At 39.9% G+C, this 27187-nt stretch overlaps 1 protein-coding gene across 3 annotated transcripts in view; it reads left to right on the top strand.

The window, feature by feature from the left end:
• Window positions 1-27187, top strand: part of LOC143776637 (protocadherin gamma-C5-like) — a 671321-nt gene that overhangs the window by 112751 nt on the left and 531383 nt on the right. The gene's annotated exons all lie outside the window — the stretch shown is intronic.

Here is a 27187-nt window from a genome sequence, read left to right on the forward strand (position 1 = left end):
ATGACAGACATACAGTTGTGCACAATAAACTGTCAACTGTGTTTATCTACAGGACTAATTTTTGTTGATATTTTATCTGGAAACTTTAACTAGCCATGTTTGTTTATCCTTGATAGTTATTTGACTAGCAAAGAATTAGCTGTTTCTGTCATGGTCAGGCTTGCGAACAAGGTGCAGTGTAACCAATAATTGCTGCAAGGAAAATGGTGGAGTCTATGTGATTTTATGTGATTATGCCCCTTAATGCAACTTGAATGAATTAATCTTTGAATGCTTTCCTAGAGATATTGATGGGAATCACCGAAAGGGATGTTAAAACATAACCTTTATTCAAAAATACATTATTAAATAACATGTGTATCATACAACATGGTACACAGAGATATATCCTACACGTGTGGGATTCTATGGGGTGCTTCGCGAAACTCGCGTTGGGGCTGCTCTCAGGCACGCACTGACAGATATTTACATGGGTGAGTCCAGTGGTCCTTAAGGGCATATTTCCTTATACTTTGTAGTGAGTTTTGCAGATTAGAATGAGGGTTCATGATACATCTCATGCCTGCTTTAATCGTTCCTCGTAGGACATACTTTGCAGTATGCTCTTCTATGAACTTGCTCCAGTTTTTTTTATATCTTTTTCAAAATGCGGTGCTCAGAACTAGACACAATATTACAGATGAGGCCTGACCAAGGAGGAGTAGAGGGGGATAATTGCTTCACATGATCTAGACTCTATGCTTCTCTTAATTAGTGTTGAGCATTCCGATACCGCAAGTATCGGGTATCGGCCGATACTTGCGGTATCGGAATTCCGATACCGAGTTCCGATACTTTTGTGATATCAGAAATCGGAATCGGATCCATCTTCATGTAAAAAATAAAGAATTAAAATAAAAAATATGGATATACTCACCTCTCCGGCGGCCCCTGGACCTTACCGATGTAACCGGCAGCCTCCGTTCCTAAGAATGAGCGCGTGAAGGGCCTTCGATGACGTCGCGGCTCCTGATTGGTCGCGTGACCGCTCATGTGACCGCTCACGCGACCAATCACAAGCCGCGACATCATCGCAGGTCCTTCACGCGCTCAATCTTAGGAACGGAGGCTGCCGGTTACATCGGTAAGGTCCAGGGGCCGCCGGAGAGGTGAGTATATCCATATACTCACCTCTCCGGCGGCCCCTGAACCTTACCGCTGTAACCAGCAGTCTCCGTTCCTAAGAATGAGGAGTTTAGGACCTTTGATGACGTCGCGGCTTGTGATTGGTCGCGTGAGCGGTCACATGAGCGGTCACGCGACCAATCAGAAGCTGCGATGTCATCGAAGGCCCTTCACGCGCTCATTCTTAGGAATGGAGGCTGCTGGTTAACAGCGGTAAGGTCCAGGGGCCACCGGAGAGGTGAGTATATCCATATTTATTATTTTAATTCTTTATTTTTTACATTAATATGGATCCCAGGGCCTGAAGGAGAGTTTCCTCTCCTTCAGACCCTGGGAACCATCCAGGATACCTTCCGATACTTGAGTCCCATTGACTTGTATTGGTATCGGGTATCGGTATCGGCGATATTTTTCGGGTATCGGCCGATACTATCCGATACCGATACTTTCAAGTATCGGAAGGTATCGCTCAACACTACTCTTAATACATCCTAGAACTGTGTTTGCCTTTTTTTTGCTGCTGCTTAACACTGTTGACTCATGTACAGTCTGTGATCTATTAGTATACCCAAGTCTTTTTCACACGTGCTGTTGCTTAGTGCTATTCCTCCCATTATATAGATGTAATTTTATTTTTTCTTGCTCTGATGTAGAATCTTGTATTTCTTCCCTTTAAATACCATTCTACTAGTCACTGTCCATAGTTCAAGCTTATCTAGATCCTTCTGAATCCTTTCTCTGTCTTCTCTAGTGTTATGTTGTGAACTCTGTTTTTGGGCTCCCTCTAGTGGTCACAAGCGGTACTGTGTAGTGTTGTCTTTCTGCAGGTTGGCAGCATCAGCTGGTTCGTTATCCTTGGTTGGTTTCCTATTTAGTTCACCTGGATACTCAGTTCCTTGCCTGCTCTCAATGTATTCAGTGCTCTTCAGATTCCTTGTGACTACCTTGCTCCCAGTCTCTCCAAGACAAGCTAAGTTTTTGTTTGATCATTTTTTGATTATCAGCATTTATTATGTTTTTAGTCCAGCTCGCTAAAATGTGATTTCCTCGCTTGCTGGTTGCTCTAGGGGACTGAGTTTCTCCCCCCCCACACCGTTAGTTGGTGCGGGGGTTCTTGAAATCTCAGTGTGGATATTTTGTAAGGGTTTTTTACTGACCGCACAGACCCCTTTACTATTTTCTGCTATCTAGTATTAGTGGGCCTCATTTGCTAAATCTGTTTTCACCCCGTGTATGTGCCTTCCTCTTACCTCACCGTTATTATATGTTGGGGGCTTCTATTTCTTTGGGAATTATTTCTCTGGAGGCAAGAGAGGTCTTTCTTTCTCTCTAGGGGTAGTTAGTTCCTCAGGCTGGCTCGAGACGTCTAGGATTTTTAGGCACGTTCACCGGCTACTTCTAGTGTGTTTGGACAGGTTCAGATTTGCGGTCAGTCCAGTTTGCCACCTCCCTAGAGCTTGTCCTATGTATGTTACTTAGCTGGAGTAATTTGTGATCCTCAACCACTAAGGATCATAACAGTGTTAGTTATCACTCATACCTTTGCATTGTCTGCAAATTTGATTAGTTTACTTTCAGTTCCCTTATCTAGATCATTTATAAAAGTGTTGAACAACACTAGGGCCAGGACAGAGCCTTGTGGTACCGCACTTGAAACACTTTTCCAATTGGATGCACACCCATTTATTACAACTCTCTGAGTACTATCACTGAGCCAGTTACTAATCCACCTAGCCACAGCCAAGCTCCTGCATAGGAGATACCTGATCGACAGAAGGCTTATTATATTGGTCTTGTATTATGAAAGTAAATCATTGAAATTAAAGGTGAACGAAGGATGGTAGGCAGGGTCAGAGTCTCGTGTAAGTGCTGAAGTGAAAAAAGGCTTTAACCCCTTTCTGACATTAGACATACTATCCCGTCGAGGTGGTATGGGCCCTTATTACCACCGATGGGATAGTACGTCTAACGCCATCACGGAAAGAGCACGGCCGATCGCGGCCAGGTGTCAGCTGACTATCACAGCTGCCATCCGGCACTATGTGCCAGATGTGGTCACGGACCACTTCTGGCACAATAACCCCCAGAACACTATGATCAAACATGATCGCAGTATTCCAGCGGCACATGGAAGCATCGCGCACGGAGAGGGCTCCCTGCCTGCTTCCCTGAGACCCTCGGAGCAACGCGATGTGATTGCATTGCTCTGAGGGTCTCATACCTCCTCCTCCCTGCTGGCCCCGGATCCAAAATGGCCACGGGGCTCCTTCTGGGTCCTGCAGGGAGGTGGCTTGCAAGCTCAGAGCAGGCACCTGCAAGCCTCCTTCAGTGCTTGTGTGATCGCTGATCTGACACAGTGCATTGCAAAGTGTCAGATCAGCGATCTGACACTATACTGTGATGTTCCCCCCTTGGGAAATGTTATAAAGTAAAATAAAAAATATTTACATATGTAAAAAAAAAAAAAAAATTCCAAAATAAAGAAAAGAAAATATTGTTCCAATAAATGAATTTCTTTATTTAAATGAAAAAACCCAATAAAAGTAGACATATTTAGTATCACCGCGTCCGTAACACGACCCGACGTATAAAACTGTCGCACCAGTTAACCCCTTCAGTGAACACCGTAAAAAAAAAAGAAACCGAGGCAAAAAACAACACTGTATTATTATACCGCCGAACAAAAAGTGGAATAACATGCGAACAAAAATACAGATATAAATAAACATGGTACCACTGAAAACGTCATTTTGTCCCGCAAAAAACAAGGCATGACACAGCATCATCAGCAAAAAATAAAAAAGTTATAGTCCTCAAAATAAAGCGATGCAAAAATAATTATTTTTTATATAAAATAGTTTTTATCATATAAAAGCTCCAAAACATAAAATAATTACATAAATGAGGTATCACTGTAATCGTACTGACGCAAAGAATAAAACTGCTTTATCAATTTTACCAGATGTGGAACTGTATAAACGCCCCCCCAAAAAAAGAAATTCATGAATATCTGGTTTTTGGTCATTCTGCCTCACAAAAATCGGAATAAAAAGCGATCAAGAAATGTCATGTGCCCTAAAATGTTACCAATAAAAACGTCATCTTGTCCCGCAAAAAACAAGACCTCACATGATTCTGTGGACCAAAATATGGAAAAATTATAGCTCTCAAAATGTGGAGACGCAAAAACTATTTTTTTCAATAAAAAGCGTCTTTTAGTGTGTGACAGCTGCCAATCATAAAAATCCACTAACAAATCTGCTATAAAAGTAAATCAAAACCCCCTTCATCACCCCATAGGAAAAAATAATAAAATTTAAAAAATGTATTTATTTCCATTTTCCCATTAGGGTTAGGGTTAGAGTTAGGGCTACAGTTAGGGTTGGGGCTAAAGTTAGGATTAGTGTTGGGGCTAAAGTTAGGGTTGGGGATAAAGTTAGGGTTGGGGCTACAGTTAGGGTTAGGTTTGGGGGTAAAGTTAGGGTTAGGGTTACATTTACGGTTGGGATTAGGGTTAGGGGTGTGGTTAGGGTTATGGTGGGGATTAGGATTAGGGGTGTGTTGGGGTTAGGGGTGTGGTTGGGATTAGGGTTAGGGGCATGTTCGAGTTAGAGGTGTGGTTAGGGTTATGGTTAGGATTGGGATTAGGGTTAGGGGTGTGTTTGGGTTAGGGTTTCAGTTAGAATTGGGGGGGTTTCCACTGTTTAGGCACATTAGGGGCTCGCCAAACGTGATATGGCATCCGATCTCAATTCCAGCCAATTCTGCGTTGAAAAAGTAAAACAGTGCTCCTTCCCTTCTGAGCTCTCCCGTGCGTCCAAATGGGTTTACCCCAACATATGAGGTATCAGCGTACTCAGGACAAATTGGACAACAACTTTTGGGGTCCAATTTCTCCTGTTATACAAAACTGAGGGCTAAAAAATACTTTTTGTGAAAAAAAAGATTTTTTATTTTCACATTTGTGCGTTATAAACTGTAGTGAAACACATGGGGGTTCAAAGTTCTCACAACACATCTAGATAAGTTCCTTGGGAGTCTAGTTTCCAATATGTGGTCACTTGTGGGCGGTTTCTACTGTTTAGTTACATCAGGTGCCCTGTAAATGCAACGTGACGCCTGCAGACCAATCATCTAAGTCTGCTTTCGAAACAGCACTCCTTCCCTTCCGAGCTCTACCATGCACCCAAACGGTGGTTCCCCCCCAAATATGGGGTATCAGCGTACTCAGGAAAAATTGGACATCAACTTTTGGTGTCCAATTTCTCCTGTTACCCTTGGGAAAATAGAAAACTGGGGGATAAAAAATAATTTGTGTGGAAAAAAAATAATTTTTATTTTCACAGCTCTTCGTTATAAACTGTAGTGAAACACTTGGAGGTTCAAAGTTCTCACAGCACATCTAGATAAGTTCCTTAGGGGGTCTTCTTTCCAAAATGGTGTCACTTGTGGGGAGTTTCAATGTTTAGGCACATTAGTGGCACTCCAAACACGATATAGTGTCCTATCTCAATTCCAGTCAATTTTGCATTGAAAAGTCAAACGGCGCTCCTTCCCTTCCGAGCTCTGCCATGCGGCCAAACAGTGGTTTACCCCCACATATAAGGTATCAGCATACTCAGGACACATTGCACAACAGCTTTTGCTGTCCAATTCTTCTGTTAGCCTTAGGAAAATAAAAAATTGGGGGCGAAAAGATCATTTTTGTGAAAAAATATGATTTTTTATTTTACGGCTCTACATTATAAACTTCTGTGAAGCACTTGGTGGGTCAAAGTGCTCACCACACATCTAGATAAATTCCATAAGGGGTCTACTTTCCAAAATGGTGTCACTTGTGGGGGGTTTCAATGTTTAGGCACATCAGGGGTTCTCCAAACGCAGCATGGCATCCCATCTCAATTCCAGTCAATTTTGCATTGAAAAGTCAAACGGCGCTCCTTCCCTTCTGAGCTCTGCCATACGCCCAAACAGTGGTTTACCCCCATATATGGGATATCAGCATACTCAGGACAAATTGTACAACAGCTTTTGGAGTCCAATTTCTCCTGTTACCCATGGTAAAATAAAACAAATTGGAGCTGAAATAAATTTTTTTGTGAAATAAAGTTAAATATTCATTTTTTTTAAACATTCCAAAAATTCCTGTGAAACACTTGAGGGGTTAATAAACTTCTTAAATGTGGTTTTGAGCACCTTGAGATGTGCATTTTTTAGAATTTTTTCACACTTGGGTATTTTCTATCACATAGACCCCTCAAAGTGACTTGAAATGTGATGTGGTCCCTAAAAAAAAATGGTGTTGTAAAAATGAGAAATTGCTGGTCAACTTTTAACCCTTTTAACTCCCTAACAAAAAAAATTTTGATCTAAAATTGTGCTGATGTAAAGTAGACATGTGGGAAATGTTACTTTTTAAGTATTTTGTGTGATTTAAGGGCATAAAAATTCAAAGTTGGAAAATTGCAAAATTTTCTAAATTTTCACCAAATTTCCATTTTTTTCACAAATAAATGCAGGTAATATGAAATAAATTTTACGACTATCATGAAGTACAATAGGTCACGAGAAAATAATGTCAGAATCATCAGGATCCTTTGAAGCGTTCCAGAGTTATAACCTCATAAAGGGACAGTGGTCAGAATTGTAAAAATTTGCCCGGTCATTAACGTGCAAACCACCCTTGGGGGTAAAGCGGTTAATGGAGTTAATAGTGGGAACAGACGTATGTACAGGATTAAGACAGATCAGGGCAGTCATGCATTCCATGAAGGGCTTGATGAATGCACAGGTAGCATGGTAACCCTACCTTACAACAAGTGCATAAAAGGCTATTTATCTATTTATAAAAAAAATAAAGTGCAATACATAAATTGCTGTAAAAAAGTATTGCCTAACAAACAGGCAGTCCCCACATATACTCAGGCTGTCTATCAGCCGCAAATCATGCAGCTGAGGCGTCACAAACATAATCTCCGATCATGCCCAAAATACTTGTAGATCACCCTAGCATTCTCGAAAATCTCGAGTAACGAGCAAGCTCGCTCATCATTACTAGCAATGTTACCAACCACCGCTGCTGTAAAACTTGTGATGCACTGAAGCTAGCCAGGATTAGGAGATAATGCATTCAGCGATCCCATCCAGCTTCAAAGCAGTGTTTACAAACTCAATAGAAAACAGTTTGTAAACACTGTACTGTTTGACCATCACTACTCTATTAGGCCATATTCACACTTTGCGGTTTTTACCGCGGAACCGTGGCGATTTTGATGCTGCGGGTCCGCAGCAGTTTCCATAGCGTTTCCATTTACATGGAAACCCTATGGAAACCGCAAACCGCTGTGCACATGCTGCGGGAAAAACCGCGCAGAAACGCAGCGGTTTAAAACCCGCAGCATGTCACTTCTTTGTGCAGAATCGCTGCGATTCTGCCCCCATAGGAATGCATTGAACCGCTAACTTCCCGCATGGGGCTGTGCCCACGATGCGGGAAGTAAGCGGATAATGTGCGGGTGGTACCCGGGGTGTTGGAGAGGAGACTCTCCTCCAGGCCCTGGGAACCATATTTGGGGTAAAAAAAGAATAAAAATAAAAAATCATGTTGTACTCACCTCTCAGCGCTGCACGCGGCTGGCCGGTCAGAGTTGCTGTGCGAACAGGACCTGCGGTGACGTCGCGGTCACATGACCGTGACGTCGCGGTCACATGACTGTGACGTCACGAAGGGTCCTTCTCGCACATCATCTTTGGAACCGGACCGCCGGGTGCAGCGCCGAGGAGATCCGGACATCAGAGGGAGAGTATAACCAATTTTTATTATTTTTAACATTACTATTGATGCTGCATATTGCTGCATATGCAGCATCAATAGTATAGGCGAAAACCCGCAGCGGAAACCGCGGAACAAACCGCGATAAATCTGCAGGGATAACCGCAGCGGTTTTTCCCTGCAGATTTATCAAATCCGCTGCAGGAGAACCCGCAGAGGTCACCAGCAAAGTGTGAACATGGCCTTAGAGTGGTGGTCGGTCACCAAGAAAACAAATTACATATGAAGGAAAAGAAAACAAGATCTCAAGACTGGTTACAAATAAAAAAAGAAAACAACCGAAATCAAATGTATAACTATTATATTCACTTTTCTTGTTCCTCTATAAAGCTATTGTGCATTTTTTTATGTTTATTATCTGTACTAAATTTACTAACCCTCAAGTGGGATAAGAACACTTGAAGTGTTAAGATAAAATATACTTAAACTTATATTTTAGTTAAAAAATCCAATCTAAAACTGTTGCAGTTATTATTTCTGAACACTAAGCGGCAGTATTAGACTGTGTATGAATTGTTTTCTAACCTAGCAGGAAAAATCTACTAAATTTATTGTAGTCTCACAAAGCCGGATATATTGAAACACAGTTACATTTCCAGAGGACACACTGCTGTCTGGACTACAAGAAATATCTTCATTGATGATTTCCCGTTTTATGGAATAATATTCTATATTGTGGATTACAGCAGAGGAAACTTTTCTATCACATCTATCTGAAAATGACTGATATAGCAGGAAGCAGAAGAAAACAATGGCAGCTGATATATCAGGTATTTTGTCTCTTTTTCTTCTTTATCACTGATACCTATGGCCAGCTACAATATTCAGTACTTGAAGAAATGAAGAAAGGATCTGTAATTGGGAATGTGGCAAAAGATCTGGGATTAAATGTGGAAGAATTTGCAATTAGAAAATTTCAACTGATTTCAAAAGCAAAAATTAAGTATTGTAATATTAATTTGGAAAACGGAGACTTATTTGTATCAGACAGAATTGACAGAGAATCGTTATGTGAAAATCAACCAATCTGCTTCATAAACCTGGAGGCTGTGATAGAAAATCCTTTGACTTTTTACACAATCACCATAGAGATCCAGGATGTGAATGATAACTCACCAATATTTTCTAAGAATCATTTTGAAGTAGAAATCAGTGAAGTCACCTCACCGGGGGCTCGTTTTGCTTTAGGAAACGCACAAGATCCAGACTTAGGCACCAACTCCATACAAAGTTATACACTGAGCGGTAATGAAAACTTTGGCCTTGGAGAAAAAATTACAACAAGTGGAAATAAATATCCAGAAATTATTCTGGAAAAGTCACTGGACAGAGAGAAACAGAGTTACTATGAGTTAATATTAACAGCCTTGGATGGAGGTAACCCAGGGAAATCAAGCACTGCTACAGTCAGGATTATTGTCCAAGATTTTAATGACAACCTGCCGATGTTTAATCAGGACACATATAGTGTAAGATTACATGAAGATGCAGCTATTGGGTCTCTTGTAATTCATCTAAATGCAACTGATGAAGATGAAGGGTCCAATGCTGAAATAGCTTATTCCTTTAGTCATATTTCTGAAAAAGCACTCAAATTATTTACTATAGACTCATTAAATGGGGACATCAAAGTATTAGGAAATTTGGATCATGAAACATCAAATTCCTATGAAATCACTGTAGAGGCTAAAGATGGTGGAGGTCATGTAACCCATTGTAAGGTGTCAATACAAGTGATAGATGTCAATGACAATGCCCCAGAAATAACTATCACATCTCTCTCAGCATCAATTCCAGAGGACTCACCACCAGGGACTGTCGTATCATTACTGAATGTCCAGGACTTGGACTCTGGGATGAATAGTGAAGTTGTTTGTCACATCTCAGACACTTTGGCTTTTCAGCTAATTCCATCTTCTAGTACTTACTATAAACTGGTAACTGCAGCTAGCATGGACCGAGAAAGAAATCCTTCCTACAATGTCACCATACAATGTATGGATGGCGGATCTCCTCCACTGTCCACCAACAAAACCGTTCAGCTCAATATCTCAGATGTGAATGACAATGCTCCAGTGTTTGAGAAAATGAAATATATTCTGTATATTGGAGAAAATAACCAACCAGGTACATCAATACACAATGTCCGAGCCTCAGATCCTGATGGTGATGAAAATGGGAAAATTAGTTACAGCATTCTAAACAGCAACGTAGAAGATATTCCTGTGACATCTTATATTTCCATCAATTCTATAAGTGGAGTTCTCTATGCCCAGAGATCATTTGACTATGAACAGTTGCGGGAATTTCAGTTCCAGGTGATGGCTAAAGACAGTGGATCTCCTCCTCTGAGCAGTAATGTCACAGTGAGGATATGTATCATTGATAAGAATGATAATGTTCCAAAGATCCTCTACCCATCACCAGACACTGAGGGATCAGCATTATTTGAGTTTATTCCTCACTCTGCTGAGAAAGGTTATTTAGTCACCAAAGTGATTGCAGTGGACGCTGACTCTGGACATAATGCCTGGCTCTCCTATCACTTACTACAAGTTCCCGATCCTTCATTTTTCACCATTGGCCAATATACTGGGGAAATAAAAATTGGACGTGACATTCAGGACACAGACACCTTAAGACAAAAGATTTTGGTTCTGGTGAAGGATAATGGGGTCCCATCTTTGTCATGTACAGTTTCATTACAATTAGTTGTGGCTGAAAACTTTCAACAAGTTGTTCCGGAGATTAAGAAACACCCTAATATTTCTAATACTTCTTCTAATGTCACTTTTTACTTGGTGGCTTCCATCGTTCTTATATCAATTGTGTTCATTGCAACTGTATTAATCACCGCAGTCTTAAAATGCAGAAAATCTAATGTTCCATCAAGCTATGGGGCATATAGTAGAAACGTGTATCCTCAGTTCACCCTGGGATGTCCTTCTGAGATCAGTGATACAAGTTTACCTTTCCCATTCTCATATGATGTGTGTGTGACTCTGGACTCCAAGCAGAATGAAATCGCTTATCTGAAACCAGTGCAGAACGTCCCCACAGAGAATCTCATAGACACCGAGGAAGCTTCTGCTGGGAGTGATCCTTCCAAGAATAATCAGAACCCTGAAAACATTGTACAGGTATGAACCCATTACTTATACATATGTCATATACTGTGTGCAGAATTATTAGGCAAGTTGTATTTTAGAGGATTATTTTTATTATTGATCAACAACTATGTTCTCAATCAACCCAAAAGACTCATACAGTAAATATCAAAGCTTGATATTTTAATATTTTTGGAAGTTGGAGTGGTTTTTTTTTTATTTGGCTATCTTAGGAGGATATCTGATTGTGCAGGTAACTATTACTGTGCAGAATTATTAGGCAACTTAATAAAAGCCAAATATATTCCCATCTCACTTGTTTATTTTCACCAGGTAAACCAATATAATTGCACAAAATGTAGAAATAATCATTTCTGATATGCAAAACAATACCCCCCAAAATTTGTGACCAATATAGCCCCCTTTCTTTGAGATGACACTCAACAGCCTTCCATCCATAGATTCTGTCAGTTCCTTGATCTGTTTAAGGTCAACATTGCGTGCAGCAGCCACCACAGCCTCCCAGACACTGTTCCGAGAGGTGTACTGTATTCCCTCCCTGTAGATCTCACATTTTATGAGGGACCACAGGTTCTCTATGGGGTTCAGATCGGGTGAACAAGGGGGCCATGTCATTATTTTTTCTTCTTTGAGACCTTTACTGGCCAGCTATGCTGTGGAGTAGTTGGATGTCTTCAAAGGGAGATTTGTAGATAAAATTCTGCGCTGCCGCTAAGATGAATTTCAGGAGAGTATAGTTGATTCACAGTGGTTTTATTCAACGTGTTTCAGGGGTCTCATGCCCCCTTCATCAGGAAATACCACACCACCAGGTGTGGTATTTCCTGATGAAGGGGGCATGAGACCCCTGAAATGCGTTGAATAAAACCACTGTGAATCAACTATACTCTCCTGAAATTCATCTTAGCGGCAGCGCAGAATTTTAACTACAAATCTCCCTTTGAAGACATTAATTTCTCTGGTCGGTGAAGACCTGTAGATCTGCAGCAGCCACTATCTATATGCTTTAATCTCATCCTAACCAGGTGAGCAAATTTGGTGTATATTCTCCTCTGTGTAACGTGGATAGGACCCTATTGCGCTCTTTGTCTCCCCATTGTTTTGCAACAGTGGAGTAGTTGGAGGCATGTGATGGAGCATTGTCCTGCATGAAAATCATGTTTTTCTTGAACGATACCGACTTGTACCACTTCTTGAAGACGTTGTCTTCCAGAAACTGGCAGTAGGTCTGGGAGTTGAGCTTCACTCCATCCTCAACCCCAAAAAAGTCCCACAAGTTCATCTTTGATGATACCAGCCCATACCAGTACCCCACCTCCATCTTGCTGGTGTCTGAGTCAGAGTGGAGCTCTCTGCCCTTTACTGATCCAGCCTCTGGCCCATCCATCTGGCCCATCAAGAGTCACTCTCATTTCATCAGTCCATAAAACCTTTGAAAAGTCAGTCTCAAGATATTTCTTGGCCCAGTCTTGACGTTTTAGCTTATGTTTCTTGTTCAAAGGTGGTCGTTTTTCAGCCTTCCTTACCTTGGCCATGTCCCTGATTATCGCACACCTTGTGTTTTTTGTTACTCCAGTAACGTTGCAGCTCTGAAATATGGCAAAACTGGTAGCAAATGGTATCTTGACAGCTTCACGTTTGATTTTCCTCAATTCATGGTCAGTTATTTTGCGCCTTTTTTGCTCATCGCGCTTCTTACGACCCTGTTGGCTATTTGCCATGAAACGCTTGATTGTTCGGTGATCTTGCTTCAAAAGTTTGGCAATTTCAAGACTGCTGCATCCCTCTGCAAGACATCTCACAATTTTGGACTTTTCAAAGCCCGTCAAATCTCTCTTCTGACCCATTTTGCCAAAGGGAATGAAGTTGCCTAATAATTAAGCACGCTTTATATAGGGTTTTGATGTCATTAGACAACACCCCTCCTCATTACAGAGTCGCACATCACCTGATTTACTTAATTGGTAGTTGGCTCTCAAGCCTGAACAGCTTGGAGTAGGACAACATGTATAAAAAGTATCATGTGGTCAAAATACAACTTGCCTAATAATTCTGCACACAGAGTATTGTATTACTTCTATATTTGTATACATTTTTGATACTGAAGGTCACATAACTGTCCAAAACCCCAATAATAGAGGCATGAATGCTGATTTCTTTATTCTAATAGGCTGCTTTTATGATTTATTTTAAAACAAACTTTTAATATGCAGCTTGTCATATGGAAATGAGGCACCATTACACCTATTTGGCATCTCTGCCCTCTGACCAGTCCTGTCTCCAATGTTTTAATGACGTCTCCCTGGACATGATTGACACTTTACATATAATTCCCTTTATAGTATTTCTGATATGTTGTGCGCAATAAATGTCTAACTATCCTATCATGTTGTTCCATGCAAGCTTACTGTGACACTAGACCACTTCATTAGAGTAATCAACTAATTAACCACTATGTCAGTGGTTTTTGAATAATTAGGGGACCTGACAGATTTGCGATATACAATTGCATAACGTTTTTCCACATGTGCTAATAACCTCATATTCATGCAGTTTGCTTTTCACTTTTTCACATCCATAATGTTAAAGGAATTGTGCGCAAAAATCTGTAAACTATTTATATCTACAGGACTAATTTTGATGGATATTTTATCTGTAAACTATAAGTAATCATGTCTGTTTATATTTGACATTTATTTGTCTAGCAAAGAATCGGGTGTTTCTGTCATTTTCAGGCTTGTGAGCAAGGTGCAGTGGAAGCAATATTTACTGCACGTAAGACGATGGAGTCTATGTGATTTTGTGATTTTACATGATTATGCCCCTTAATGAAACTTGAATGAATTAATCTTTGGATGCTTTTGAGAGATATTGATGGATACTGCTAAAGAATTGCAGATTCTATTTCTAGATAAGGGTAGGAGAGTAAATATAAAAAAAGGTGCTCAGAACAAATTTCCAGGAGTCAAGAAGCACCGATGTTCAGGTAGGGAGTGAAATTTCTGACCAAGTTTTCTTTTTTTCCTTAAAAAATATATTTTTACTTTTATAACTTGAAATATAAATAAGACGATAAAGAAATGCAGATATCTAAGAAATACATGGAGGAAAGCAGCCAGCATTTTGCAGAGTGTAGTCTCAGCAGAATCTGGTGAAGAATGATAGGCAGTCCCCAGTTATATCATACAAAAGATAGCTCTTGGATTGGAGATATCTGTTTGAGAGCTGGCCTATCACGGTGGGGGAAATAAGCATTTGATCCCTTGCTGCTTTTGTAAGTTTGCCTGCTAAGAAAAACATGAACAGTCTATAATTTTAAGGATAGGTTAATTTTAATATTGAAAGATAAAATATCAAAAATTAAATCCATAAAATCACATTGTATAAATTATATAAATTTATTTGCATTTTGCATTGAGAAATAAGTATTTGATCCCCTACCAGCCATTAAGAGTTCTGGCTTCTACAGACCAGTTCGACGATCCTAATCAACTCGTTACCTGCACTAAAGACAGCTGTCTTACATAGTCACCTTTATAAAAGACTCCTGCCCACAGACTCAATTAATCAGTCAGACTTTAACCCATAAAACATGGGCAAGACCAAAGAGCTTTATAAGGATGTCAGGGACAAAATCATAGACATGCACAAAGCTGGAATGGGCTACAAAACCATAAGTAAGACACCTGTTGGTACAATAGTAAGAAATACAAAATGACTGTCAATCGACATCGATCTTTGTCACCATGCAAGATCTCACCTTGTGGGGTATCCATGATCATGAGGAAGGTGAGAGATCAGTCTAAAACTATACAGGGGAACTTGCTAATGATCTCCAGGCAGCTGGGACCACAGTCACCAAGAAAACCATTGGTAACACATTACGCCGTGAAGGTTGAGGCTATGTGCCCACGTTGCGGATTCGTGTGCGGATTTTTCTGCACCATTTTTTAAAAACCCACAGGTAAAACACACTGCGGATTTCTTGCGTTTTTTGTGTGGATTTCACCTGTGGTCTTACACCTGCGGATTCCTATTGAGGAGCAGGTGTAAAATGCTGCGGAATCCGCACAAAGAATTGACATGCTGCGGAAAATACAACACAGCGTTTTCGCGCTGTATTTTCCTCACTATGGGCACAGCGGATTTGGTTTTCCATAGGTTTTCATGGTCCTGTAAACCTCTTGGAAAACTGCTGTGAATCTGCAGCAGCCAATCCGCACTGTGTGCACATAGCCTTACAATCCTGCAGTACCCACAAGGTCCCCCTGCTCAAGAAAGCACATGTGCAGGCCAGTCTGAAGTTTGCCATTGAACACCTGAATGATTCTGTGAGTGATTGGGAGAAGCTGCTGTGGTCAGATGAGACAAAAATTGAGGTCTTTGGTATTAACTCAACTCGCCGTGATTGGCGGAAGAGAAATGCTGCCTATGACCCAAAGAATGGCGTTCCAAGTATCAAGCATGGAGGTGGAAACATTATGTTTTAGGGGTGTTTCTCTGCTAAGGGCACAGGACTACTTCACCACATCAATGGGAGAATGGATGGAGCCATGTACTCTAAAATCCTGAGTGACAACCTCCTTCCCTCAGCCAGGACATTAACCCATTAACCCCTGGAGCTTTTTTCGGTTTTGCGTTTTGTTTTTCGCTCCCTCTTTCCCAGAGCCATACCTTTTTTTATTTTTCTGTCAATATGCCATGTGAGGTCTTTTTTTGCAAGATGAATTGTACTTTTGAACGACACCATTGGTTTTACCATGTCGTGTACTAGAAAACGGGAAAAAAATTCCAAGTACGGTGAAATTGCAAAAAAAGTGCAATCCCACATTTTTTGGGGAGGCTTTTTTGCTAGTTTCACTAAATGATAAAACTGATCTATCATTATGACTCTCCAGGTTATTACGAGTTCATAGACGCCAAACATGTCTAGGTTCTTTTTTATCTGAGTGGTAATAAAAAATTACAAACTTTGCTAAAAAAAAAAAATTGCGCAATTTTCCATTACCCATAACGTTTTTATTTTTCATGATCTAGGGTTGGGTGAGAACTTATTTTTTGTGTGCCGAGCTGATGTTTTTAATGATACCATTTTGGTGCAGATACGTTCTTTTGATTGCCTGTTTATTGCATTTTAATGCAATGTCACAGTGACCAAAAAAACACAATTCTGTCATTTTTACTTTTTTTCTCACTACGCCATTTAGCTATCAGGTTAATCCTTCTTTTATTGATAGATCAGGTGATTCTGAATGTGGCAATACCAAATATGTGTGGTTTGATTTTTTTTGCTTTATTTTGAATGGGCTAAAGGGGGTGATTTAAACTTTTATATTTTTTTTTATTTTTGTCATATTTTTTAAAACTCTTAAATTTTGGCATGCTTCAATAGCCTCCATGGGAGGCTAGAAGCTGCCACAACTCGATTGCCTCTGCTGCATACAGGCAATGCTCAGATTGCCCCTATGTAGTAGAATTGCAGCATTGCTATGAGCGCTCATAGCAATCTGGCATCAACAACCATAGAGGTCTTCAGGAGACCTCTGGTTGTCATGCCTATGCACCGATGACCCCCAGATCACGTGATGGGGTCAGTGGTGCGCGCATTTCCAGCAGGATGGCCCAGAAGCGCTTGTTAAATGCTGCTGTTAGAGTTTGACAGCAGCATTTAACTAGTCAATAGGCATGAACGGATCATGATTTTGCCTGCGCCTATTGCAGGCACATGTCAGCTGCTCAAAAGAGCTAGTATGTCCCGGCTTTGATGCAGGCTCACCGCCGGAGCCCGCAAGAAGTGTGGGTGCTGAACTTGGACGTACTATTCTGTCTGAGGTCAGAAAGGGGTTAAAAATGGGTCATGGCTGGGTCTTCCAGCAAGACAATGACCCAAAACATACAGCCAAGGCAACAAAGTGCTGGATGAAAAAGAAGCACATTAAGGTCATGGAGTGGCCTAATCAGTCTCCAGAGCTTAATCCCTTAGAAAAATTAAGGAGGGAGTTGAAGCTCCGAGTTGCCAAGCGACAGCCTCAAAATCGAGATGATCTGCAAGGAGGAGTGGACCAAAATTCCTCCTGACATGTGCTCAAACCTCATCATCAACTACAAAAAATGTCTGACTGCTGTGCTTGCCAACAAGGGTTTTGCCACCAAGTATTAAGTTTTGTTTACCAGAGGGATCAAATACTTATTTCTCACTGCAAAATGCAAATAAATGTATAGAATTTATACAATGTGATTTTCTGGATTTTATTTTTAATATTCTGTCTCTCAATGTTAAAATTAACCTACCCTTAAAATTATAGGCTGTTCATGTCTTTGTTAGTGGGCAAACTTACAAAATCAGCAAGGGATCAAATACTTATTTCCTCCACTGTATATTGGTCTTGTATTATGAAAGTAAACCAGTGAGTTTAACGATGGATGGTAGGCAGGTTCGTGGTCTCATGTAAGTGCTGAAGTGAAAAAAGCGTTTAATGGAGTTAATAGTGGGGAAGGACGTATGTACAGGATTAAGAAATACGAAGGGCAATCATGTATTCATTGAAAAGTTTGGTGAATGCAAAAGTAGGATTACAACCCTACCTTACAACAAGTGCATAAGAGGCTGTTAATCTGAACTTTGTTGAAGAACCAGGGGTATCAATTACTTTGATACGTGTGTTAGGGATCGAGTTCCCGCCTCTGCACAGGGGGAAATCTCGAGCCATCTCCGCTGCAGTCTCCCATTCTTCTGCTGCAGTGGAGCCTGCTCAGTGGAGGCGTCGGTCCCAGCGTCTCGCTCAGTCTGACACTGTGCAAAGGGTTACTGCTGCCTATCCAGCTTCTGCCATTGTAGCCAGTACTGGTCAGTGGCGAGCAGACGTCTTTGGGACTAAGTCCTACTGTTCCCCTTCTGAGCATGCCCAGGGTAAGATTTCTCAATGGAGATCAAGGGTCACATGCTCAGGTACTGCAGCAACACCCATTGGTCCTCTAGGAAGGTCCTGAAGTTGCTCAAGTTCTGTGGCAGCCTCCCATTGGTCCTTCTTGGAAGGTCCTGTAGTTGCTGCAGCTATAAAAGGTTCGCATGACCGCACGGCCATGCGCTAGTATAAAATCCTTGTTATATGCTTTGCGCCAGTGTGGTCATGTATGCCTGTGGTCAGGGTCGGCTGTAAAGCCATTAGAATACCAGCACCTCCAGTCAGGAGTTTGGTTGCATGTATTCAGGGCCCGACTGAAATAAGCCACTTGAATGCCGGCTCCTCCGGTGAGGAATTGGTTGTGTCCTTTCCTGACTGCATGACCACTGACTACTATCTGCTCAGCAGTTATCTGTGTGCTCCTGTGAGCTTAACAGGACACAGTCCTTTTCTATATCAGGGACTCTGTGAGGTAACAGAGTTTGCGTATACCGCCATATAGTGCCATTTACTAGCAGCAGGTTCCTACTGCACAGTGGACCCTGGGCTGCGAACGCACCTATAACTTCATCTATTTACTCGGTGCGTTCCGCTAACCTTAACAATGTGTCACTTTCTTTAAATCTAATCTTATAAGGCAAGTGGACAATATCCTCAACTGTTCTGTGTGATCATCTTCATGACGATTATGACCCCTTAGGTAGAAAAGCTAGATTTACATACAAGGAAATGGGAGTCATAGCTCAGAAATATAGAGGTGCAAGAATATAAAAAATAATAAGGCAAGATTCAGGAGAATAGAATATTGAGACAGGATAAAACATATTATTACCTTATATATTAAAAACACATATTAAAAACAACTTTAAAACAACTAGACAACAAATCTTCCAATGGATCAATGGATACTTTTATAGATGCCATTCAATGTCAAAATAATAAATATTTTTAATCCACATCTCTTTTTGCAGATTGGCTGTAATGAAGGCTTGTGACAGATGTCAGTAGCCGACCATCAGACACATGTATTTATTTCTTTACTGAATTGCAAGAAATGAGATAGAATTGATAGCAAGATGAGTTATATAATTGTATACAATTACAAAGGACGAAGAGTAAACATTGTTGTAAGCAATCAGGTAATTCAAGTCTTCCAAGCGGAATAAAAAAAATGAAAAACAAGTCACAAAAAAAACAAAAATAAAATCCTTTTATTTTTGGAATAAAAAAATAATACATTATTGGTATTTACTGCATTTATAAAAACACATACAATGCAATAAACACATTATTTATACTGCGGATTAAAAAAATTAAAAATACTATTGCAAAATATTTTTTTTCTTCGAGATACCATCGAAAAAACTGAAACTTGATTAAAAAATGAATGTGCAATGCATAAATAATTGTACAAAAATATTTTTATTATACAAATGTAGAAAAACATAAAAAATATAATTTGGACATTGCTCTAATCACGACAATATGCAGAATAAGGTTGCAAGCTAATTTATACTCTAATTTGAATACATTAGAACCAAAACACAAAAAATCAATAAAGAAAAACTTCCTGCTGCTGTCTACCTTTACTCCCCATCACAAAAGAAAATAAACAAAGTTAAGCAAAATGAACAAAGTTAGGCAATAAATAGTAAAACATTTTCTGAAAAAAAAATCTCTTTAAAGCTACATTGATAGCAAAATTGAAAAAAATATGGCATTTATTTAACATTTAGAGATAATCGAATTAAAACAAAAGTGATTGGCTATTGAATATTAAACCAGGCCACATTCTCAGAATGTTTTCTTATCTTTAGATATCAGTGTTGTTAAACAATGTATATGAAAATATGCATATTTGCAATTTTCAGTCTATTAAAATTTGTATCCGTTCTTCGGATATGAATACTTTTTTTTAGTTGCCGTATAACTGGTAAGGTGAAAAGTAAAGAAGAGCTAAAGAATGGCTACAAATTAGAAAAAACAAAACAGCATGTTGTAAAAGTGCTAGTTTGTACAAGCACTTTCCAACAATACCGATTTATGGAGATTAGATTAAACCTTTAATGGTTTAAATCTAATTTTGTAAAGTCAATTTTAAAATTCGACATATTTTGCCATAATAGAAAAAATTCTCATAATTTGAAGATAACACTTTTTTAAAATTGTTATTTATTCAAAAATGGAATAAAAATGTACAGTTGGTCCTATAATACTTGAGTGCAAATGGTGCATCAACAGGTGCACTTTATGAAATCCATTAGTTCAATGCTGAGGCCAGCGCTAGGAAGGTACAGTTGTGCTCAAAAGTTTACATACCCCTGCAGAGTTTTTGCTTTCTTGGCTTTTTTTCAGAAAATGGGAATGTACACTTGTGTGCATGTTATCACGCCAAAATCACCAGGGTATGCAAACTTTTGATCAGGCTCATTTGGATGTTTTGGGTTGTCATTATGATTTAAAAAGAGAAAACACAGTAGTTTGACAATAAATGGCTTCACCCAACCACTAACCATGAGTGGAGAAAAAGTTTTGGTGTTACCATTCATATTCTCTGAAAAAAGGCCAAGAAAGCAAAAAATTTGCAGTGGTATGTAAACTTTTGAGCACAATTGTAATAGTTTGTTTCTGACTGTAATCTTTGAGCAATAATTCCCATTTCTTTTGGAAATAAAACCACCTATTCATATCTGAAGATGCTTGAAAGATTGATAAAACTTTCTGTAATATTCAATACAGTACATGCAGTGAATTTCTAAAGATATTGAAGCAATAGTGAAAAAATACTTTAATGTTTAATAAGTTGTAAAAAATATTGCAATGCATTAGAGAAGAGTAAGGCTAAAAATATCGATCAAATGATAAAAAAGCATACAGAAAACTCAATAATATACGGGTGTGAAATTTTATGTAAATTGATGTAATATTTAATTAGTGATTTAAACTGTTGAGTCTGTGAACTAGATAATATACTTGTAGATCACATTTTAACTCATTTGAACACTTTAGAATTGCAAATGTGAGACCGATTTTAATTTGTAGATTATTATTGTAAAATGTTAATACTTTTATATAACTCTAAATGGAAAGTTTAAGAGTGCTGAAGTTTTGAAATGATAATAATGTAAAGTTGTAATTTAACATCTGGTGAAGAATTTAGCCTTATGATGATGTTTTTAATGAAAAAGGAAACATTTCAAATGGAATTGCAGTTCCTTAACCACTTAAGGACACATCCAGTTTTAATTTTTGCATTTTCTTTTTTTCCCTCCATTTTCACAGACATAACTCTTTAATTTTTTCATCAACATAGTTATCTGAGGGTTTGTTCATTGCAGGATGACTTTTAGCTTTTCATAACATTGTTCATTTTACCATATAAATAAGGGAAAATGGGAAATAATCCAAGTGAAGTAAAATGGTGAAAAAAAAACACAATTCAGCCATCGTTTTTTTGGGAAGGTTATTTTAACAGCATTAAGTATACAGCGGAAATGACTTGACAACATGAGTTTTAATGTCAGTATAAGTACAATCATTCCAAACATTTAAAGTTTTTCACTATTTTAATGCTTTAAACAAAATCAGAAGTTTGTGAAATACAATTTGGCTTAAGCCATTATCTTCTGAAATCCATAAGTTTTTTATTTTTACATCAAGTAGGCCAGATTTCTTTTTGCTTGGTGAGCTGGTGTGATGTTTGAAAGCTATATATTGAATTCTTTTGCAATGTTTTTGTGATAAAAAAAAAGTTTAGGAGTTTTAATATTTTACCTTGGCTCAGCATTTACCAATCAGATTGATTAATTTTACATTTTGATACATCAGACTTTTATGGATGCTGCAGTACCAAAAATGTATATATTTATTCATTTTTACATGTCTTTAATTATAAATGGAGATAATGGGTGTGATTTGAATATTTAGGTTTTTATATTTTTTTCAATATTGTTAAAAGCTTTTTTTTCACTTTTCACTTATTATTTTCAGACCCTTTAAGGGACTTGAACCTACAATTTAACAAAAACTAAAGTATTGTTGTACATAGTAAAATCAACTGTAATGATACGCAGCCACGGGCATTATGTCAGGAAAAAATCACATCACAGGCACAGGCACAGGGGTCTTCAGCAGGACCTTGGTTGTCATAGCAACCCATTCATTCCCCATGATTGAGACGAGGTTGGTCCAATTACTGCTATTAAAGGCAGATGCCAGCATTGTAAAATATGATTTCAGCAATAGGATAGTTCCTGATGAAATATTCCTTTAAAGGGAACCTGCCTGTAACCAAGAAAATGTTGTCCAATCTACAGTCACAATGTAATAAAACTGGAAGAGCTGAGTAAATTGATGCAAATTATGTTTTATTTGTTTAGTACTCTGCTCTTTCTGAGATTTGTTGGTCCAGTGGGTGGTCCTATCAGTGACTGACAGCTGTTTAGGTGTGCATTCAGAGATAGCCATCAGTCACTTTTAGGACCGCCCACTGGACCAACAGATCCCAGAAAGTGCAGTGGTTTAAGTGATTAAAACACAGGTTATACTAAACCTTCTATCACTAAACAATATATCAGTCTTCTCAGCTCCCTTTGCTCTATAGCATTAGACAAAATTTTCATGGTGATAGGTTCCTATTTAAATTATTAATTATATGCATACCCCATAAGCATTAAAATAAGCTGTATAGAAATGCAAAAGCATTTTATTAGTTTATAAAACACCTTTTAGTTGAAATCAATTAAATAAAAAATGTTAAAACTAAAGCTATTTACAAACAAGTTATAAAGTCATACTTTGACTTTTCACAAAACTTTACATTGAGCTATTTCGGTATTGTGGAACTTATTATTTATTATTCAAAGATCTATTGATTAAAATGTTGAATAAAATTAACTTTGTCATGGGATAAATCCTTTAAGATTAGTTGCTTTAGTACCCCTCTTACATCTTTGATCATGCTTAAGATTCTTTTCACATAGGATTATACCTAATGCTGTGTTAAATTTTAGAATATGTCCTCAATGACTCAATAATTTCACAATTGCATCTGAGGCTTTATTATTATTAGCACAATATATTTATTTGCTAGGGTTGGACATAATATATTATTTTGGAGGCGTCATTATTTTTGATGGTACCATTTTTATCTGTTTCAAATGTTTTAACTATAACTATTTGCATAAAAGATATTTGTGGCCATTTTTCTCAAATTTTGGTGTGTGCCACTATTAAATTCTAAGATGTTCACTCTTTCTCATCATATGCCTGCATATTTCCAAGATACATTGTATGTATTTTTAACTTTAACCTGATTCATTGCAAACAACTATCACATAACTCTTTTTTTCTCTGTGGGCATTAGTATTCATAAAATTATAATAGTGTTTTACCTCTACATATAACACTGACCAACTATTTATCTAGATTAAAAGTTATTCTATTAAAAATCTGTAAGCAAATCTAATTTGAACTAAGTGAATAATTTTAATAATAAATAGCTTTTATAATAAGGCAAACATTTTTTTAAAAGTACCTATAAAAATATAATTAGTTCCCAGTAAAACTTGAGCTCACTATTGTTGGGGATACTTCATTTAGTTATGTTTTTTTTGTAATTAAATTGCATTGTAAGTAAAAATGTCTTTAAGGAAATATAATGTTAGGTGTAGAGTTCCCGCCGCTGCACAAGGGGAATCTTGAGCCATCTCCGCTGTGGTCTCCCATTCTCCTCCAGCTGCAGTGGAGCCTGCTCAGTAGAGATGTCAGTCCCAGCGTCAGGCTCAAGCTGATACTGTAACCAGTACTGATAAGCGGCGAGCAGGTGTCCCTGGGACTAAGTCCTGCTTTTCTTCTCAGCATGCCCAAGGGACGACCTCTCATTGGAGGTCAGGGGTCACATGCTCAGGTCCTGTAGCAGCTCCTATTGAACCACTAGGAAGGTCCTGGAAAGCTTCCGCTATAAAAGGTTCGCATGGCCACACGGCCATGCGCTAGTATAAACTTGTGTGTGTGGATGTATGCTTGTCGATGGATGAAAACTCCGAATAATTCCCATCCCTAGTGTTGTTGACTGTTCATGAATGGTGGAAGCTACCAGCGCCTGATAGTGCTATTCCGCACAGCTAGCACACAATACAGCATCTGATAGCAGTGACTGCCAGTGTGGCGCCGTGCGCTAATAGAGAGCTTTCCTGGCCCAAGTCTGGGTGGTTAGTGGCATCCACCAGAGCGGCACTGCATGCACTCTTATGCATTAAATTATTATTTCTGTTAATCTCTGACACCCTAGTAGCAGTGTTGAGCGCAAGAGGTCTAGAGGAACTCTTTCCCTGTGTCTTGGGACAGAGTTCTGTGACTCCTTGCTTGCGCTCTTTGTGTGGTACTGCAGCCCTGTGACGCAACAGGGTTGCGCTTTCTTTATACCGGGTGAAGCTAACCCATGTGTGTATCCACATTATACCACCATATAGTCTGTCATTACTCAGCAGCAGGTTCCATCTCTGCATGGTGGACCCCGGGCTGCGAACACACCTTATACCTCCTTTCTAATTATTTGGTGTGTTCCGCTAGCCCTAACATTATACTAGCGCCAGGGTCTGGCTAGTAATGGCAGACAAACAGTGACTGCAGCGGTACATCCAGCAGCTGGAGGGCAGTTTGGCGGCTCTCGAGCACAACTTCCGCTGTGGATGTTACCGCAGTAGCTGTTCAGGCTGCTAGCATGGCTGCAGCTAGTTTGTCCACTGGCACCCCTGTTCCGACCTTATCCCACCTCCCACTGCCAAATAATACTCTGGCGATAGCAAGTCATGCAGGGGATTCGTGAACCAGTGTGCAATACATCTTGAGCTTCTGGCTGCACGTTTCCAATCAGAGCGGGCTAAAGTGGGATTGTCTTGTTGGACAGGGTGTTGGAGTGGGCTACACCGCTGTGGGAGCGTGACGATCATATAGTGCAGAGTGCTCTGCAGTTATTGAGCACTCTGAAACAGGTCTTTTTGGGAACTCAAGTCACCCATGATAAGGCGCTCCAACTGCTGGCACTGACACAGGGCTCATCCTTGGTTAGCCATTTTTCCATCCACTTCTGGACTTTAGCATCTAAGCTGGATTTTGGAGGGGGCAGGCTGACCATGTAAAGGACACTTTGGCCACTAGAGAGATTCCCAAAACACTGGAGGAGCTAATAGCTGTATCAACTCGCATTGACCTTTGTTTTAACAAGCAAAGGTTGGAGCGAGCCCAGTGTAGGCATAGGTTTCGGCTGGCTCCCACCTTCGCCATACTTCTGGAATCTCCGGTCCAGGCATCCAAGCCCCATGAGGCCATGGAGGTGTCACGAGCGGGATCTAAGTCCCGGATCGCTTACGCACTCAAGGTCTGTCATGTCTGCCGGCGGTCAGGACATCTTGCCTCCAGGTGTTCCCAGCTTTCAGGAAAAAATCAGTGTCTAGTGGATTTAGGAGGAGGTACACTAGACACGGTGACATTTTCCTCCAAACTGTCCTTCAAAGGGACAATCACCTTTGGCCCATCCACTCTTACAGTCGAGCTTAGTGTGGACGTGTTCTCCAAGAGGGCTGTGGAGACCCTATCTCTCCCAGAGATGGAGGCAATGACCCAATACATTCAGGAGAATCTGACAAGAGGATTCATTAGGAAGTCAGTGTCACCCACAGGGGTGGGGTTCTTCTTTGTGCAGAAGAAGAACGGAGAACCACGTCCATGCATAGATTACAGAGGTCTTAATGCAATCACCGTTAAGAACAAATACTCTCTGCCTCTGATATCTGAGCTATTTGATAGGTTGCGGGGAGTGAGGGTATTTATTAAGCTTGATCTGCGAGGTGCTTACAACCTGATTCGCATCCGTTAGGGGGCGAATGGAAGACGGCATTTAACACCAGGGATGGGCACTATGAATACCTGGTGATGCCCTTCGGTGATGTGAATTCTGCTTTTGGGCTCCCTCCGGTGGTTGTAGGTGGTAATGCAGTTGTCCCTGGGTTGCAGTCCTGGTCAGGTGCATCTGCTGATTGCAGTTCTGACTGGGGTATTTAGGCGTGCAGGATTCATTAGTCCTTGCCAGTTGTCCATGGTTTTGGGAGGTGTTGGTCCTTGTTTGGTTCCTTCTGCCTTGCTTCCAAATCAGCAAAGATAAGTGTCTGGTTTTGTTTTTGTGACACACATGCTGTATGCTAAATAACTCAGTGCTATTCATTGTTTTTTTGTCCAGCTTAGATTGTGTTAGTATTTTCTCAGTCTTGTTGGATTCTCAGGAGTTGCAGATATACATTCTATGTCTTTAGTTAGATTGTGGAACTTTTTGTATTATCGGCTGTGGGTATTTTTGGAAGGGTTTTAATACTGACCGCTTAGTATTCTGTCCTATCTTTCCCTATTTAGCTAGAGTGGAATCTTTTGCTGAATTCTGTTTTCTGCCTGCGTGTGTCTTTCCTCTCCTACTCACAGTCAATATTCGTGGGGGGCTGCCTATCCTTTGGGGTTCTGCTCTGAGGCAAGGTAGTATTCCTATTTCCATCTATAGGGGTATTTAGTCCTCCAGCTGTGTCGAGGTGTCTAGGGTTTGTTAGGCACACCCCACGGCTACTTCTAGTTGCGGTGTTAGTTCAGGTTTTGCGGTCAGTACAGTTTCCACCTACTCCAGAGAAAGTTTCATGCGGCTCCAAAGTCACCAGATCATAACACTTCGGGCTTTGTAATGCTCCTGCTGTTTTCCATGACTTTGTGAATGATATCTTCCGGGATATGCTCACCACCTCGGTTGTAGTCTATCTGGATGATATTCTCACCTACTCTCCAGATATAGACTCCCACCGGAGAGATGTTTGCAAAGTCTTCGACCTCCTATGGGCAAACTCCCTCTATGCCAAGTTGAAGAAGAGTGTTTTTGAGCAGGAGTCCTTGCCTTGCCTTGGCTATATCATCTCTGCCCAGGGATTGGCTATGGATCCTACCAAGCTACAGGCTGTGATGGACTAGTAGAAACCCCATTTTCTCAAAGCGGTGTAGCGCTTCATGGGGTTCATTAACTATTATCGCCAGTTCGTTCCCCACTTCTCAGCTTTAGTAGCTCCCTTGGTAGCCCTCACCAAGAAGGGAGCAAATCCCAAAATGTGGCTGGAGGAGGTCTC

Source organism: Ranitomeya variabilis, chromosome 5 (assembly GCF_051348905.1).
Source record: "Ranitomeya variabilis isolate aRanVar5 chromosome 5, aRanVar5.hap1, whole genome shotgun sequence".
NCBI lineage: Eukaryota > Metazoa > Chordata > Amphibia > Anura > Dendrobatidae > Ranitomeya > Ranitomeya variabilis.